This window comes from Lissotriton helveticus, chromosome 5_1 (genome assembly GCF_964261635.1).
Source record: "Lissotriton helveticus chromosome 5_1, aLisHel1.1, whole genome shotgun sequence".
Lineage (NCBI taxonomy): Eukaryota > Metazoa > Chordata > Amphibia > Caudata > Salamandridae > Lissotriton > Lissotriton helveticus.
In genome coordinates, this window is record NC_136065.1 from 730357952 (window position 1) to 730373631 (window position 15680).

A 15680-nucleotide genomic window follows, 5' to 3' on the forward strand; every position below is an offset into this window, starting at 1 on the left:
TCACAAAATTGCATTAAGTACCCTTTACTCGCCAAGCCTGTAAGACCAACAGCTAGAGAAATCCTCTAGATGATGAGATCTTTAATGCTTGCTGCAAGACACACTGCTAAAACACATGAAATGTCTGCACAAGAGAGTTCTCACACGGTGGCCATTGGCCCAATTTAAAGATTTGCACTTTATGCACAAGCAAAAGTCTGAAAGAGAGGCCTGTTCTGGAGCTGTCAACAGTGTTCATTCGTAACTTTCAAAAGTCAGGGCTGAATGTGCTTAATTTGAGTCTGTGGTTTCCGTGCTCAGCACCACACTTGATCAACACCGGCGCTTTTCCCGAGCACCAGTGGACATGTTCATTTATGTGGAGATTAAGTTATTTGCCTTGAATCACAGGATGTTGAGCCTACGCCGAGATTTGAACCTGTGTCCCCAGATCCAAAGTTGGCAGCTCTGACTATGAAGCCACATCCTCTCCCCACTTTCATGGTATGTAATTGTCTCTGTTTTAGGCGGCACAAACAGTAGAAATGGGCTGATGCAAGCTGCCTCCTGACCAGAGCCGCAGCACTTATCTTTTTTTACAAATTAACCCCTGTAGGCTGATGGTAGACCAGCGAACAAGCAAGTGATCTATGCTGCCACCTGACATGCCCAACTGCAGCTAATTAAGTTTTCCCCCTGCAGTAGTGTAGACTGGAGCCTGAAGTGATCACTACGAATGCACCACAGTTCTTGTGACCTTCATTTGAAGAGCTCAACATTAACTAGTAGTTACTGGTTTGCTGCTGAGACACAGAGAGACTCACACATTCCATTGACTTTAATCGAACAGTGGACGTTGGACAACCATTTCCATGTCACATGACCTCAGTACAGATTTTACCGGTCGCAAGCTGTGCCTAGTGGTATGTGCTCTGCGATAAAAGGTGATACTGGGGGAACTTGGCCCATCTAGATGAAATTGTAGCAAAGCACTGTGCGGTATTGGTCAAGGACTGTAAATGTTGTGCTGTTTTGAATGCTTTTTGCACAGCACTATACAATCATAGACTAGCAATGAGTAATCCTGGCCCAGTGCTGAGCATTAAACATTACTGTACTATTCAAGCACTGTGTTCTACTATCACTCCGGAGAGTATCCTGGCGCTGGGCAGTTGAGCCTTGCCACGCCTAAGACGGGTGGGATGGGCTATTCGAAGAGCCAGGTCTTCAGCTTCTTGAGGTACTCAAGAAGTGAGGAGGAGTCTGATGGTTATCTGTGGGCTATTCCACAGTTCAGGAGTGATGAAGGAGAAGGCTTGACATCTGGATCTAAGGCAGCATAAGCGTGGTATGTGCGCAAGAGTGTCTGGATGGTTTGTGAATGATGTGACTATTGAGGGAGGCTGGGTCTATGTTGTGCAGTGGTTTGAAGAGCAGTTTGAATGTGCACGCTTGTGTACAGGAGGAGGCCAGTGGAGCTCCTTGAGATGCGGCCTGGTGTGTGTGCTGTGTGGGAGCTTGAGTGTGATTCTGGTTGCCGAGTTCTGGATGGTTTGCAGTCACTTGGTGAGGTGTTGATTGATCCAGGGCTGGGGGGAGTTCCCGCAGAGTAGTTAGCTGGTGACCAGGGCATGTAAAATGCTCTATATAGAAAGAGCACCGTATATTGAAAAGAGACTGTACTGTATCATTCGCATTATATTAGCTCTGCTAATCACCCATCTATTTTTATTTATTTTTTAAGCACAGGTTGATCGTAAAAGAGCATGAGTTTCCTCATGCTCAAACAAAAATAGCAGATTTCTAGCAAATGATATCCCTGGATGTCTGCAGGTTTAGTATTCCAGCTCGTTCTTGTGACAAAATAAAACCCAGAAGCCATGCAGTTCTCCTGTGCACCAGGCAAGCACAGTGTAATAATATCAGTCCTATGTACAGATATCTTTATCCTCAACAGAAACATTTCTCAGGATTCAACAGCTGGGTACATTGGCTCAGTCAATTCTTGCCAACATTGAAATCAATGTCTTCAACTAGCCATTCTCAGCTGTAACAAGCAGGCTTATTAACATAGCCAGTTTAATAAAAAAAAAAAAAACAAGCATTAAAAATGCAATAGGTCTCGCCTTTGATTAAGTTAAAGCCATTTGCTATAGAATACCATTAGCAAACCAAATGGCTTTAACTTAATCAAAGGCGATACCTATTGCATATTCAATGCTTGTTATTGTTGCACTGAGATTATAGTTATCATTAATTTATGCTAACCACACCAATCGTACACTTGTTCTGATTTCAAACATTATTGTGTGTGCCTACCTTCAATAGTAATGTTAAATCCTCCCACATTCAATCGGGGAAGACGATCTTTTAAACTATTGATCCCACTCTTTGTTTCTGGAAGGTAAAACAAATTTAATATTATAGATCCTTCCTACTAAGTGACTTACTTAATCCATATTTGGAATAATCCTGCACTCACCATAATTTCAAGGGGAGGTATGAGTGCATTTACATCTCACGCTGAGAATAGTACACCTGAATCTTACATAAGATGGCTGCCATAAAGTTACATAGACATTTTAAGTTCTGTCTACCCATAAAAAGATGGCGACCATAGGAACAACATGACCGGGAACGGGTTTTCCGGGAAGGGTCACACGTGGGATGTGTAAAAAGGAGTATATAAATCGAGCGTTTTATTTTACCCTTCTTTATTTTACTTGGAAGTATCCCGATACGCGACCGGTCAAGACAAAAGGTGAGGACATATTAGTAGAGTTAAAATGAGTACGGGCTTAAATATAAGTTAATGAATGAGGGAGGATTATACAACCCTCCTTAGAAGAATATATATGAACATGAGGAATAGTAAGACCTGTACGGTTCTTATATAGAGGCTAATCAGGAGGAGGATTTGTAGCCCGTCTTACTTTTATAAACGGTTTATCGAGGTAAATCCTATTGAGAAGTATTTCTAATGAGCGGGTCTAGTAGAATGAAATTACGGTCAAAATTCTTTCCTGTTTGACTCTTTAAATGGCGTGTCAATGCAAATCCGATGTAGACATAGTTCTTATGAGCGGGTCTAGTTGTGTAAAAGACGTTTTGTATTAATAAACATGGATTAGTACTAAATTAAGGAGAACAGTATAAATATTTAAAATAGCCACTACTGAATTCATAGAATCCAGGGACCCACAATAATATCTATGGAAGCACGAAGTAGTTAGTAATTTAATAACAAACTATTGTGTCCTTTTTTGTTAAAAGCAAACAGCATTAAGAGAAAGATATCGGTAATTTCCCAATATCTAAACCTCATATTAGATTTTGACTTGGATGAAAACCTTTGGGAGAATTGAGTAATCCCACAGTGAAATAAGGGTGGACCTATACCTTTTACCCTACTCGCAAAGTGTTGGCTTGCGATCTACTGAAAAGAACACCCAGTATTAGATCACCGGTGAGTTGCTTAAATGATATAAGGAAGAAATAAATCAAAAAAGCGGAAGGAGGACCAAATGTATTATTATTAAATTTGGCCTTTCTTTCCAACCAGGCATTTTAATTAAGAGAAGAATGCAACAGGGGGGATAACGTTTTTTGTAATGTTAATCAAGCATGAGATCTAAATGCATTCATACCTCCCCTCGAAAATTATGGTGAGTGCAGGATAATTCCAAATATGGATTCAGTAAGTCACTTAGTAGGAAGGATCTATAATATTATTAAATTGTTTTACCTTCCAGAAACAAAGAATGGGATCAATAGATTAAAAGATCGTCTCCCCAGATTGAATGTGGGAGGGTTTAACATTACTATTGAAGGTAGGCACATACAATAATATTTGAAATCAGAACAAGTGTACGATTGGTGTGGCTAGCATAAATTAATGATAACTATAATCTCAGTGCAACTATAAAAAGTGTATTAATTGCACTGTTTTAGGTGTTGGAATATGTTATGGTCCCCACACAGAAAAATTAACGAATGAGAGGTGGCAGCCTAGATCAATGAGATTTCTTTCTATATTTACCTATTTGGTCCTTTTCAAGAAAGTATTACTACAAATAGCATAAATAGGGATCTAACCCTGACAATGTTTGTAATGTTTTATTTAAAAAAAATGATGTCATGATGTAATAGTCATTTTGTGTTTTGTTTTAATTTTATTCACAGATTATTGTGTTTTTTAAACATTGTCCTGAGGAAGGTGGTGCATAAAAAGCAAGATCCACCGAAACGCGTCAACATATTTCTGGTTTTTACATCGAATGTTCATATAAAATATTTTTATTGTTAAATAATTTCGTATTTTAATTGTCTAATGGATTCCCTCAAATGATTATGATTCAGATAATATAGGTGTGTGATATTGTGAAATTCTACTATACGACACAAATTACGAATCCATTGTTTTTAACATAGGCGATGACGGATACATGGTTTTAATAAAACAGAGTCAAATTGTGAATAACATTGACAAGGTTAATTATTGATTATTAATGACTGTTACAGTACAGTGCTTTTGTGGTTCTACTTTCGGAATGTTGGTGGTATATCTAGAGAAAGATTGTGATTCTCTTCCAGGAGCCAGAGCCATAGATATAGAAGTGTGGAGTGATTTAGAGTAAACACATTGAGAGACACAATGGGGCAAGAATCATTTCACAAAGGGAATAACTTTCTTTGATTCTTAACCCTTCTTAGCCAGCTGATTTTATTGACTGTGTCCCTGCATTTTACATCCTCCAGAGCGAATACATATGCCAATAGTTCAGGGATAGGCTTAATCCTAAACCAAAATAGCAGACGGCGCAATCTTACTTTGGAAGCAAGGGAGTGTCTGTCCATGACTAGAATGAGCAGAAGAAGGGGAGTGCTCTGGGGTACCATTCCTAGGCTTCTTAAAAAAATTACATCTAGACTACTAAGCTCCTCTATATTTTCCAAGCCCCATAATTCATCATCATACATCACAAAGCTCATCACTTTAGCATCGTATACCTGCAATGCTGGCCCATTCGGTTTGGTATGAGTCAATTGGTGTTCTCTCCCTAAAACTCCAGACAGCTGTTTGTGCTTCAGGACCATCTTATTAATCTAGGGTTTCATGATATATTTTCTGCTATCTTTAAGCCTAAATAGTCAAAAGTGCTAACTCTCTGGAGCTGTATGCCTCCGAGCCTCGGGATGCTGGATAGGATTTGTGGGGGTTCGGAGCCATACATTTGTTTTTGGTTGTATTGATTATTACGCCTTTGGTGTCGCAAAATTCTTGGAACTGGTTTAACAGCCGATGTAGCCCTCCAGGTGTTTTAGATATCAGCAAAGTATCGTCGGCAAAAAGAAGAGTGTTATATTCTATTGAGAGATGCTGCCTGGAATGGCACATCTCTGTGATGCTGTGTAGATTCTGGTGTGATGTCATCCCTGTGGCATCATTGACAGTTGGTCCAGCTGTGTCTGGCAAGAAGCTGTGTTGGGATCTTTCTCCAATCAATAAATCTACATGAAGCCATTCTTCTCTGGTCTTTGTACTTGTGAATTACAACAAACTTTGGTGGCACTTGCATCTGTGCCAGACACAGAGAAGACATCGTGATTGAGGGAGATAGATTAACCCAAACACAGGAAAAGGAGAACCCAACTCGTTGTGCTCAGCGGTGTACTGAAATGTAGCTGTAAGGAAACTGGAGATATCCTGCAGGCAGTATTAGGAGTTTATCGTGGAAAACCCATGCTGAAGAGTGACTATTGCTTGGTGAAGTAAACCTGCTATCTGGTAAGAGTTGAGAGCGCTGTATTTGAGGATTGTCGGTGCGCTGTTTTAAATTAAAAGATTTTGCTTCAAACTCCGAGCAAAAGACATTGTAGGTATTAATTCATCTAGGAGCGACTACAGACTACAAAGTTAATGTGCTTTGCTGATTTAGTACTTTGATCTGGTCGCAGCACAAACATTCGTCAAGCGCGTGACATTTATAAGTAAACAAGGTGCGGCAGAGCGCAAATATATCGTGAACCCGTTTGTCAGTGGTGTGTAACACCAGTAACTGAGATATCTAGTAACAGATTGTCGAACAAATGCAGTTTATTTAAAAGGAAACAGTCAGTAAGCGGTAAAGTAAAAGACACACATCATCCTTGGCTCAAGAGATATAATCGCATTGCCGTTGAGCGTGTGGAGTGCAAATTGACGCGCTCGGTGAAGAATGAGACATTTGATAAAATTAGTGATTTATGTGATTACTCTGTGCACGAAAAGACTGTTTTTTTACAAGAATAACGCGGAAATGCTATCTTAAGCAGTATGGTTAAGTCAAACTCATTGTAATGCGCAACCGTCATTATCGAGCGCTCTACTTTTGCATGTAAACACTGTCCAGCGCAGGGAAGAGGTGGAGAACGCTCGTGTTGTCCTTGACGCTGTCAAAGTAATTCTATCGTTATTTGAGAAAAGTAGCACAATAAGGAGGCAATTTTGGAAAAACTCACATTTGTCCGGCAGAGTAGGAGCTGTGCGTTGAGATACTGCTGTCCACGAGTGAGATAAAAAAAAAAATTCAAAGAAATTGGCAAGTTGTTAAGCGCACTCTCATTGGCTATCACCGTTTCGCTTGATTTACATTCAAGTTTGAGAAGACGTTGTCAAAGCTCATACTGCCATCGTGTGGAGGAAGTGTGTAGTGCTCGTTTAAACATGGATGCAAGCACTGCTATTGTAATATCTCATTCTTTTCCGATGTCACCAGGTGAACCCCCTATAGAATGAGAGGACTGGATAGACTGTTTTGAAAATTATTTAGTTGCTTTAGATGGAACTGAATTTCCTGCTGCAAGGAAGAAAGCCTTGCTTTTAGGTTGCCTGGGCAAGGAAGGACAACATGTTTTTAAATATCTTCCAGCTGGAGAAGAAATGGAAGATGTTTACAAGGAGGCAGTACTGAAGTTGGAAAAAAGATTTGCAAAACATGTTAATGTAGTCATGAGAAGGCATACATTTTATACACAACCACAACGTCACAACAAGAGTATAGATGATTTTGTTGCTAGGTTGAGAGAACTGTCAGCAAAATGTGAATTTGGTGCAATGCAAGAAGAGATGATTCGAGATCAGTTAATTGTTCAGTGCAGATGCAAGAAAACACAAGAGAGCCTGTGGGCGTCTAGCAACCCAACGTTAAAGGATGCTATACCTATTGCAAAGGTTGTTGAGGAATCGGAGAAATGCATGCGGGGAATGAAGATCAGTCCCAGCAGCAATAGAGAAAAAGAAGTTGCAGTCTTGGAAGATGATTCTGATGGAGTTTGTGCCATTAAGAACAAGGTTCAGAGTTTTTCTAGCAATAAAAATAAGTATCAAAAGAATATCAATAAACCATCTGGGAAGTGGGCAGGAAAACATTGCCTCAGGTGTGGTAGCATTTATCATATGGAGGATTCGAAGCAGTGCTATGCTGTTTGAAAAGAATGTCTAAAGTGTGGGAAAAAAGGACATTTGGCACGTATGTGCAAACAACAAATGGAAAAGGTTGCATGTGTAGATGATGTAACATCCACTTACAGGGTCGTTGTTGTTAATGATGATATTACTGTTGCAGATGTTGAGGGTCTGGAAAAGAGGAGAACACGACCTAAAGCTGACTTTGAGATAAATGGAAAGACAGTTTGTTTGATGGTGGATACTGGATCGTTGTATACCATTATTCCACTTGACATTTCTGAACAAACCTGGCACAATGGTTCACGGTCTAGATCGGATGTTGTTCTAAAAGCATATCAAGGGAGTGACATTAGTGTGGTGGGATACATGGAGGCGAAGATTGTGTTTGAAGGGAAAGAAACCCACGGCAAGGTTTATGTGGCTGAAGAGGGACCACCAATTCTGGGTTGTCCACACCAGTATGACTTGGATATTAAGGTGGATCCCAGAGTGGAGGTTCCAGTTATGAGTGTAAATGCATGCAAGGTGCAGAGTTTGAATGAATTGTTGGAAAAATTTGATGTTGTATTTGAACCTAGGTTGGGGAGATTCAAAAATTATCAGCATGTCATCAAGCTAAAGAAAAACTCCATTTCCATTAAGCATGGAGCAAGAAGGGTTCCTATAGCAGCCAGGGCAAAGGTGAAGGAGATCATTCAGCAGCTTCTAGATGATAAAGTGATTGAACCCGTAGAGGTGGCTGAATGGTTATCTCTGGTCGTTATCACGAGTAAACTCAGATTCTGTGTGGCTTTGAGGAGTTTAAATGAAAATGTTGTAACTGACAAATTTCCTTTGCCGAACATTAATGAGTTAATTTTGATGCTTGATGGTGCGAAAGTTTTCACGAAACTCGACATGAGGAGTGTTTACCACCAAGTTGAACTCCGTGCTGAATTTAAGTCTCTCACTTCGTTCATTACGGGTGAGGGAACTTTTCAATTTTGCAGGCTCCCGTTTGGTTTGTGTTCTGCTGCGAGTGTTTTACAGCGACTAATGAACCCCATTCTGTCAGGGGTGGATAAAGCTGTTGTGTTTCAGGATGATATCCTTGTCTTTGGTAAAGATGATACTGAACACAATCAAACCCTCGCTATGGTGTTGGACAAAATTGCAAAGGCTGGATTAACTTAGAGGAGTGTAGAAAAAGGGTTAGGCAGATCAGGTCGATTACCCCTTTTCAAGGTTTGCCCGGCGTTAGCCGCCTCTCACCCAACTCACGGTTACCAAATAAAGAGGCAGGCGCTGGAGACAGGAAGGCAGGGAACAGGAGTTTATTCCGACGGAGCAGAACACGTCAAATCAGACAACAGGGTATCTTCTCGAGGTGCTCTAAACGCATCCTTGAGGCCTGGCCTCTTATACACGGGTTTATTGCTTTATTACATGAAACACATTCTTGTCAATACTTTGATGTACGGAAAGACATCCTCGGAATCCTCACTTTGGGCCTGTTCTCACACACATTTACAGAAGAAGTCCCCACCCGGTCACAGTAGGTGATGGCTATCGCACACCAGGACATTCCGTCGATTCCCGGAATGTGTGTCTGATCGGATCTCACGGGGTGGAGGGGGCTTTGATCAGTCAGAGATCCTTTGAATCGGGGCAGCTGCTTACTGTAAGGGGGCCAATAAACGGTATCCGCAGGGCCAGGTGGCGCCCTGGGAACGGGCAGGACGGTTGGGCACAGAGGAAAAAAGGGGGTTCATCAAAGGATGGGGAGGTGTTGGCCGTGAGCGGAATGCATTTCCGAGGCAGAGTCGCGCTGAAGGGGAGTTTTATAGTTCAGGTATGGGAGAGCGGGGGCTATCAGCGCGCGGGGGATGCTTGTGAGGTCAGAGGGAGAGACGCGCTAGCTAGCGGCGCTGGGCAGGGAAACCATGGTTTTTCAAAATGGCTGCCACTTACGCGCACGAAGGTGCCTCAAAAGGGACAAGATGGTGTGGCCAATGTTTCATGATTTTTACTTGACGCTCAACAGTAGCTATGGTGAACAGAAATGAACGCCGCTTATGAATACCGACTTTAGTCATTTTCCACAGGAGAGAAAAGTGCAGGTTCATGACACAACAAGTAGAGTATCTGGGGCATTTGGTTACAAAGGAAGGAATAAGATCTAAGGAAAATCTTGTTAGTGCCATCGTGAATGCAAGGGTGCCACATGACAGAGACTCTTTAAGATCCTTTATGGATCTTGTTGAATATTATTCGAAGTTTGTGTTAGATTTTTCACACAAAATTGAGCCTTTGATAGAACTTTTGAGAAGGGGTAAAAGATTTGCGGATCATAAACCTTTGTTAAAAGTCTTGGGTGTTGAAGCGCTTTTTCTGCGAATAGCATGCTACTACAGAACCCATAAAGGATTAGTGGTGAATTACTATAGTGAAGTATGAAAATAATTTGTGTGGTGGATATTAGTCAGTTATTTGGATTGAGAATGATAGCGGAGAGATAGAAAAGGGAAAAGGTTTGCATTTATATAGCGCTTGCTACCCCTAATGAGGTGTTGAAGTGCTTTTTTCGGCGAGTAGCACGCTACTCTGGAACCCATAAAGGATTAGTGGTGAATTAGTATAGTGAAATATGAAATTTAAGAAGTGGACATGTTAGTCATTTATTTCAATTGAAAAGATTAGTGGAGGAATAGAAGAGTGAAGGTGTTAGTCTTTTTTTGGGGGGAGGTCATAGCAGTAGTGGGAGGTTTGGTATGAGTTAAAAGAGATGTGGAGGGGAAGAGTCAGAGGAAAGAGTTTAGAAAGGCTTGCTTTGGGGGATCAGTATAGTAAAAGAGGTGTCAGGTGGTGCAAGAAGGGGTAGAGTAGGGGAGAGTCTAGAAAGGCTAATTTGGGGATCATAGTAGTGATATGGGGTTTGGGATGAATGAGAGTGGAGGTGGTGGATATATTGATAGAGGTATAGGGTGAGAAATAGGCTAGTGCATTGGAAAGAGCAGTAGAAAGTGGTTTCAGATGAGTCAGAGTTAAGGTAGAAGATATATTGAGAGAGGTATAGGGTGAAAATAGGATAGTGCATTGGATAAGTAACAAATATATAGATTCATAAGTACATGGAACATTTAGAGATGCATAAAGGAAGTAATTATATGTAGATTATAGATATTAATAGAGGTATAGGTTGAGAAATTAGGTAATGCATATAATATATATTTTTGGGGGGAGGAAAGAAATATATAGACCCAAGTACATGGAAGGTATATAGATGCATAAAGGATGTGAGTTTAAGTAGATTAAAGATGCATTAGATAAACTCTTTTTTTCAAGTGTTTATTTTTTTTTTTTTTAAACAATTATTCCACATGTTAATACAAAGCAATACACATACATAGGTACATATTTATAGTACAAATAAATGCGTATATACAGAGGGATATGCTGGATTTTTCTGTTTGCTTATGGTGCTTATGTGGGGAAAGAGCCAAGTCTTGAGTAGCTTTCTGAAGATAATGAGGTTGTCGGTATATCTTATGTTGGGAAGTAAAGACTTCCATATTTTGGCTGCTTGAACAGAGAAGGATGTGCCACCCATGTTTTTTTTCTTGTATCTTGGGATTTTGAGGCGAGGTGCGACTCTAGAGCGGAGGTTCCTATGATGAATGTGTTCGGTGATTTTATTCCTGATGAAAAGTGGTCCCATTCCATGTATGGCTTTGTGGGTGATACAAAGCAGCTTGAACGTGGATCTTCTGGCAACTGGTAACCAATGCAGGGCTTCCAAGGCAGGGGAGATGTGGTCTTGCGGTTTGATATGCAAGAATAGTCTGGTAGCCGAGTTTTGAATCCGTTGTAGTCTTTTCATAGTCGTTAAAGGTGATCCGTGGTAGAGGGTATTGGCGTAATCGAGTTTGGACAGAACAAGGGAGATGGTAGCTTGGACCTTGCGTGGGAATCTCAAATAGGGGCAGATTAGTCGCAGAATTGTTATAGTGCCAAAGCTTGATCTTGCTAGTTTGTCCACTTGTGCAAATCGTCGATAGGTTGAGGCCAATGGTCATTCCGAGGTTTCTTAGTTCCTTCGATACTTTAGACGGTGATCCCAGTTCATCAGGCCAGGCGGCAAACGGGTCATAATGTTTCCAATCACCACACGTGAGAATTTTCATTTGGAAAGCATTCAATTTGAGATGGCTCCAAGTCATACGTTGATCCACAGCTCTGAGAATACTGAAAACAGGCGAGTTTCCAATGTCTTCTAGGTATTCCAGTTGAAGGAGTATTTGCGTGTCATCTGCATAGTTATAGCACATGAGTTAAAATGTATTGATCAGTAACGGTAATTACTTCATGTAGATGTTGAAAAGCATGAGCGAGATGATAGAGCCTTGTGGGACCCCAGCTTTTGTGGAGTACGGTTTGGATGAGAAAGGTGCGGTGTGGAGGACATTAGTTATGTTTTTAAGGTAGGAAGTGATCTGGTCTAAAGCAGCCCCCTCTATGACGGCTTCATATAGTCTTTGTATCAGAGTGTCATGGTCAACCGTGTCAAAGGCAGCTGAGAGGTCCAAGAGGAGTAGTGCAGCAACCCCGTAGCGGTCAACTGTGTTCTTCAGGTCATCCCAAATGGCAAGGAGGGCAGATTCTGTGCCTCTTCCAGGACGAAATCCTGTTTGGAAGTCTGACAGTATGGCATTCTCTTCAATGAATTGCAACATCTGGGCGAACGCTGCTCTCTCTAGGGGTTTGCCCGGGAAAGGTCCATTAGAATTGGGTCTGTAGTTGCCAGGGTTCAGCGGGTCCAAGTTTGATTTCTTCAGTAAAGGGCATATGTATGACTTTTTGAGTTCTTCTAGAAATATTCCAGTAGTTAAGGAATCGTTGATGATTTTCTTTACTGGAGTGGCAGCAGAGGTTGTTAGAAGAATACTCTTGAAGGTTTGTGGTGGACATGGGTCAGAAGGGCTGCCGGCAGGCCTGCTTGCTTTGACCAGGTCCATAAATTCTTTGTGTAAAATGTGTTGGAAGGAACGGAGAGGCTGGGTTGGAGTATTCTTGGATTGTTGTTTAGTAAAAGGGTTAGTGCTTGTGCTTTGTCTCTGTCTCTGTCTTAAGTACTAGTCCAATGTGTCTGCTTTGTCCGTATAATGATTTGCCAGTGAAATCTTGAGTAATGGAAAAAGTTCCTTCTAGACAATTTGGTTTACAAAATTCATTCAGCATTTTATAGAATTCTTTATTTGCACATTTAGCATTCTGAATTCTGTCTGAATGGTACGTTTTCTTTGCTTTTTTGATAGCGGAGTTGTATAAGCTATTAATTTTCTGTAGGTGAAGTTTGCTTCGTTTGTTTTTGTTTTGAGCCAGGCAATTTTGCAGCTTTCCAAGGTGTAGTTTTATCTCTGTATTTTTCCATGGTGCTGGTTTTCCCTTGTTCTTTGTTCTGTTGTGTGGTTTTGAGTGGTATCAGGATATCAAAAGTTTCCTGTAGCCACTCATAGTTGTTTTAACATAAGTTATTGTTTCCAGATCTGTACTGGATATTACTGGTGTTTCTAAGTGTTCCAGATTGAGTTAGTTCCATGGTCGAAAGGTGGATGCATGTAAGGTGGTTTTAGGTGTGTCGTTTAGTGTTGTTTTATGTTTGAAAGCAAGCAATTGGTGGTCTGACCATATGACTGGAGTTATAGTTTGAAAGCTAACTAGTTTGGTATTAGCAAAAATAACATCTAGGATATGTCCAGGAATGTGTGTGGGTTTTTTGGACAATCTGATGCAGGTTCAGTGAGTCTAGGCCAGTGATTATTGTTTTTGAATGGGTCATATTGGGTTCGTCAAACCAAATGTTGAGGTCACCCAGAACGCACAGTTTGGAGTGTATTGTTATCAGATTTGACACTTTGTCTAGAAGTGGGTATGGGAATGTCGATTTGCTAGGTGGAGCACGAGGAAGAGGAAGACGGTGTAGGACTGCATCTTGTTAGATGAGCCTCACAATTCTTTATGGAGATGTTGTCAACTTTAGTGATATGTAATGTTTGCTTGAACACAACAGCTAGACCACCTCCTTTTTTGCCTATACGATTTTGGGTGATCGTTTGAAAGCCTAGAGGAATGGCTTGATGCAGGACTGGAGCCAGATCAACTCCCAACCATGATTCAAATATGATTAGTATGTCTAGTTTTGCATCAGTGAGAAGGTCGTAGATCTGAAGTTTGTTTTTAGAGAGCGATTGAGCATTTATTAGTAGACAGTTTAGAGAATGTGTTTTGCGGACAGTGAGACTTTGTTTTGTAGAAGAGTGATCAGTATTGTATGGGTTAGTAGCAGGTGTGTTTTTAGTGCTGGTATTAGCTGTATGAGGATAGCAATCGTGTAGCTGTTCTGTAATGTGTTCCTCGTCCAGGAGGCTAAGAAGGCATTTTGATGGGTCTGCATGCGTAGGTGGGGGTGGGGGGGGAACGGTGTTCGAGTGTGAGTTGGTGTGCTGTTTTTGTGGTGTAACCTTGTTCTGCTGTAGACATGAAGAAGCAAAGTTGTGATGTGTGGAACGCTGTTTATATTGTTTGCGTATGTTTAAGGTGGAAGGTGTATGAGTCAGTGGTGGTGGTTCAGCATGTGAGTCATTAGTAAGGTTCTAAATTGTCCAATGGATGAGAGGAAGAGAGTTGCTGTGTTGGTGTATGTGTGTCTGTTAGGTGTGGTGGAAGAGAGAAAGCTTGGCATTGGAGTTTGTTCATTTGTGCAGTTTGAAAGGTGGGTGTATGATTGTATTTTGTTAGTAAGTATTATATGAGGTGTTGTGTTTACGAGATTTTATTGTGCTGATGTGCATGATATGTTTTGTTTTTGAGGAGTAGTGAAAAGAGGTGTTGATGTATTTGTTTTATCAGATGGATTTGTTTGTATAGTATTGTTGGTGAGTGGAAGTTGTAAGGTAAAGGGGGTGGTGATGTTTTTTGTGAGTAGAGTGTATGTTGTGTTTAGGAGGGGATGAAGTAGATTTAAGACTGTTTGTTTTAGACCTGTTTGCTGCAAGAGTTAAAAAGTGTAGCGCTGTGGCATATAAGTGTTGTGGTGTTGTGCTATTGGGGTAGAAAGAAGAGAAGGGTGTTGGTTGGACTAATGATGGTGGGATGAGTAGGGGGTTGTTAAGCATAAAAAGGGGTCTGTTAGGAGTAATAAGAGTGGAGAGTGTGTGTTTGGATGGGTTGTAGTTATGTATGGTATTGATTTTGTTTGGGTTAGTGATGAGTGGATTGGTTAGTGGTATAAGAGAGTTGTGTATTATTTGTAGGTGATGGTGGAAATGTGTGGTAGCTGGGATAGAAGGGTATACAGATATGGTTTGTGTTGTTTTGCAGTGTATGCTGGTACATTGATTTGTGCATAGGGTTTGTTTGAACTAAGTGTGTGGTGTACATTTGGTGTGAGTGTGTTACTCTGTGGATGTGGATGGTGCGGTGGGTGGGGTGGGTATTACTGAATGAGAAAATGGGCAGCATTTATGGCCCTTGTCGCGACCAGTCTCAAACAGGCCTTTAGCCTAAAGTCTCCGCCCTTAGCTTCAACATCAGACCGTTCTAGGTCTCCGTCTGCCAGAAACTTAGCAATCAGGATTGTAAGCCCAGCAAGCCTTAGCTCTAAGTGCCCTGTCTCTATTAAGACCAGGGGCAGCATGTGGAGGGACACAGGTGCAAAATGCTCACTGGGCTATCTGCCTGTCCTTGAGTACCCTAGAGGCAGGATTCACAAAATCAGCAGGGATTGATTTCTGGGCTGGACATTCAGTCAGTGCCTGAATGCCCTAAAGGCAGCACAGAGAGATGCAGGGGTCTGCAAATTCGTTGCTTTTTACAAGATAAGGACACAGAATGCAGAAGTCTCCGTTCTGAGTTATGTATACAAATGTTACTGTTGAGCATAAGAAGCCCTTTGTCCTTGTGAAAAAAAGGCATTTGTGGGCTTCCTTTGCTTATAACACAGTATCAATGTGAAACCTTGTCCAATTTCACCATTAAACCTGGCCTTTCAGTCTTCACAGCAAACGGAGTTTGTTTTAAATCCATATGAGGTTTGCAGTTATTTGCCTAAGAACATAATGTATATCGTGCACGCACTGCAGTTTTTGAATCAATCAGAAATACAGCTCTTCAAGGGTCAAGCACTGAAAACTTGGACTGACTTTACTATTCTGGCCCCTTTACCTTTACCCAACACTTTGCTCATAAACTATAAAAACATATATTTTTTAAA

The 15680-nt window shown here is 41.1% G+C and overlaps 1 protein-coding gene across 1 annotated transcript in view; it reads right to left on the reverse strand.

Annotated features, from left to right (window-relative positions):
* Positions 1 to 15680, reverse strand: part of VPS26A (VPS26 retromer complex component A) — a 260399-nt gene that overhangs the window by 154895 nt on the left and 89824 nt on the right. The window lies entirely within an intron of this gene.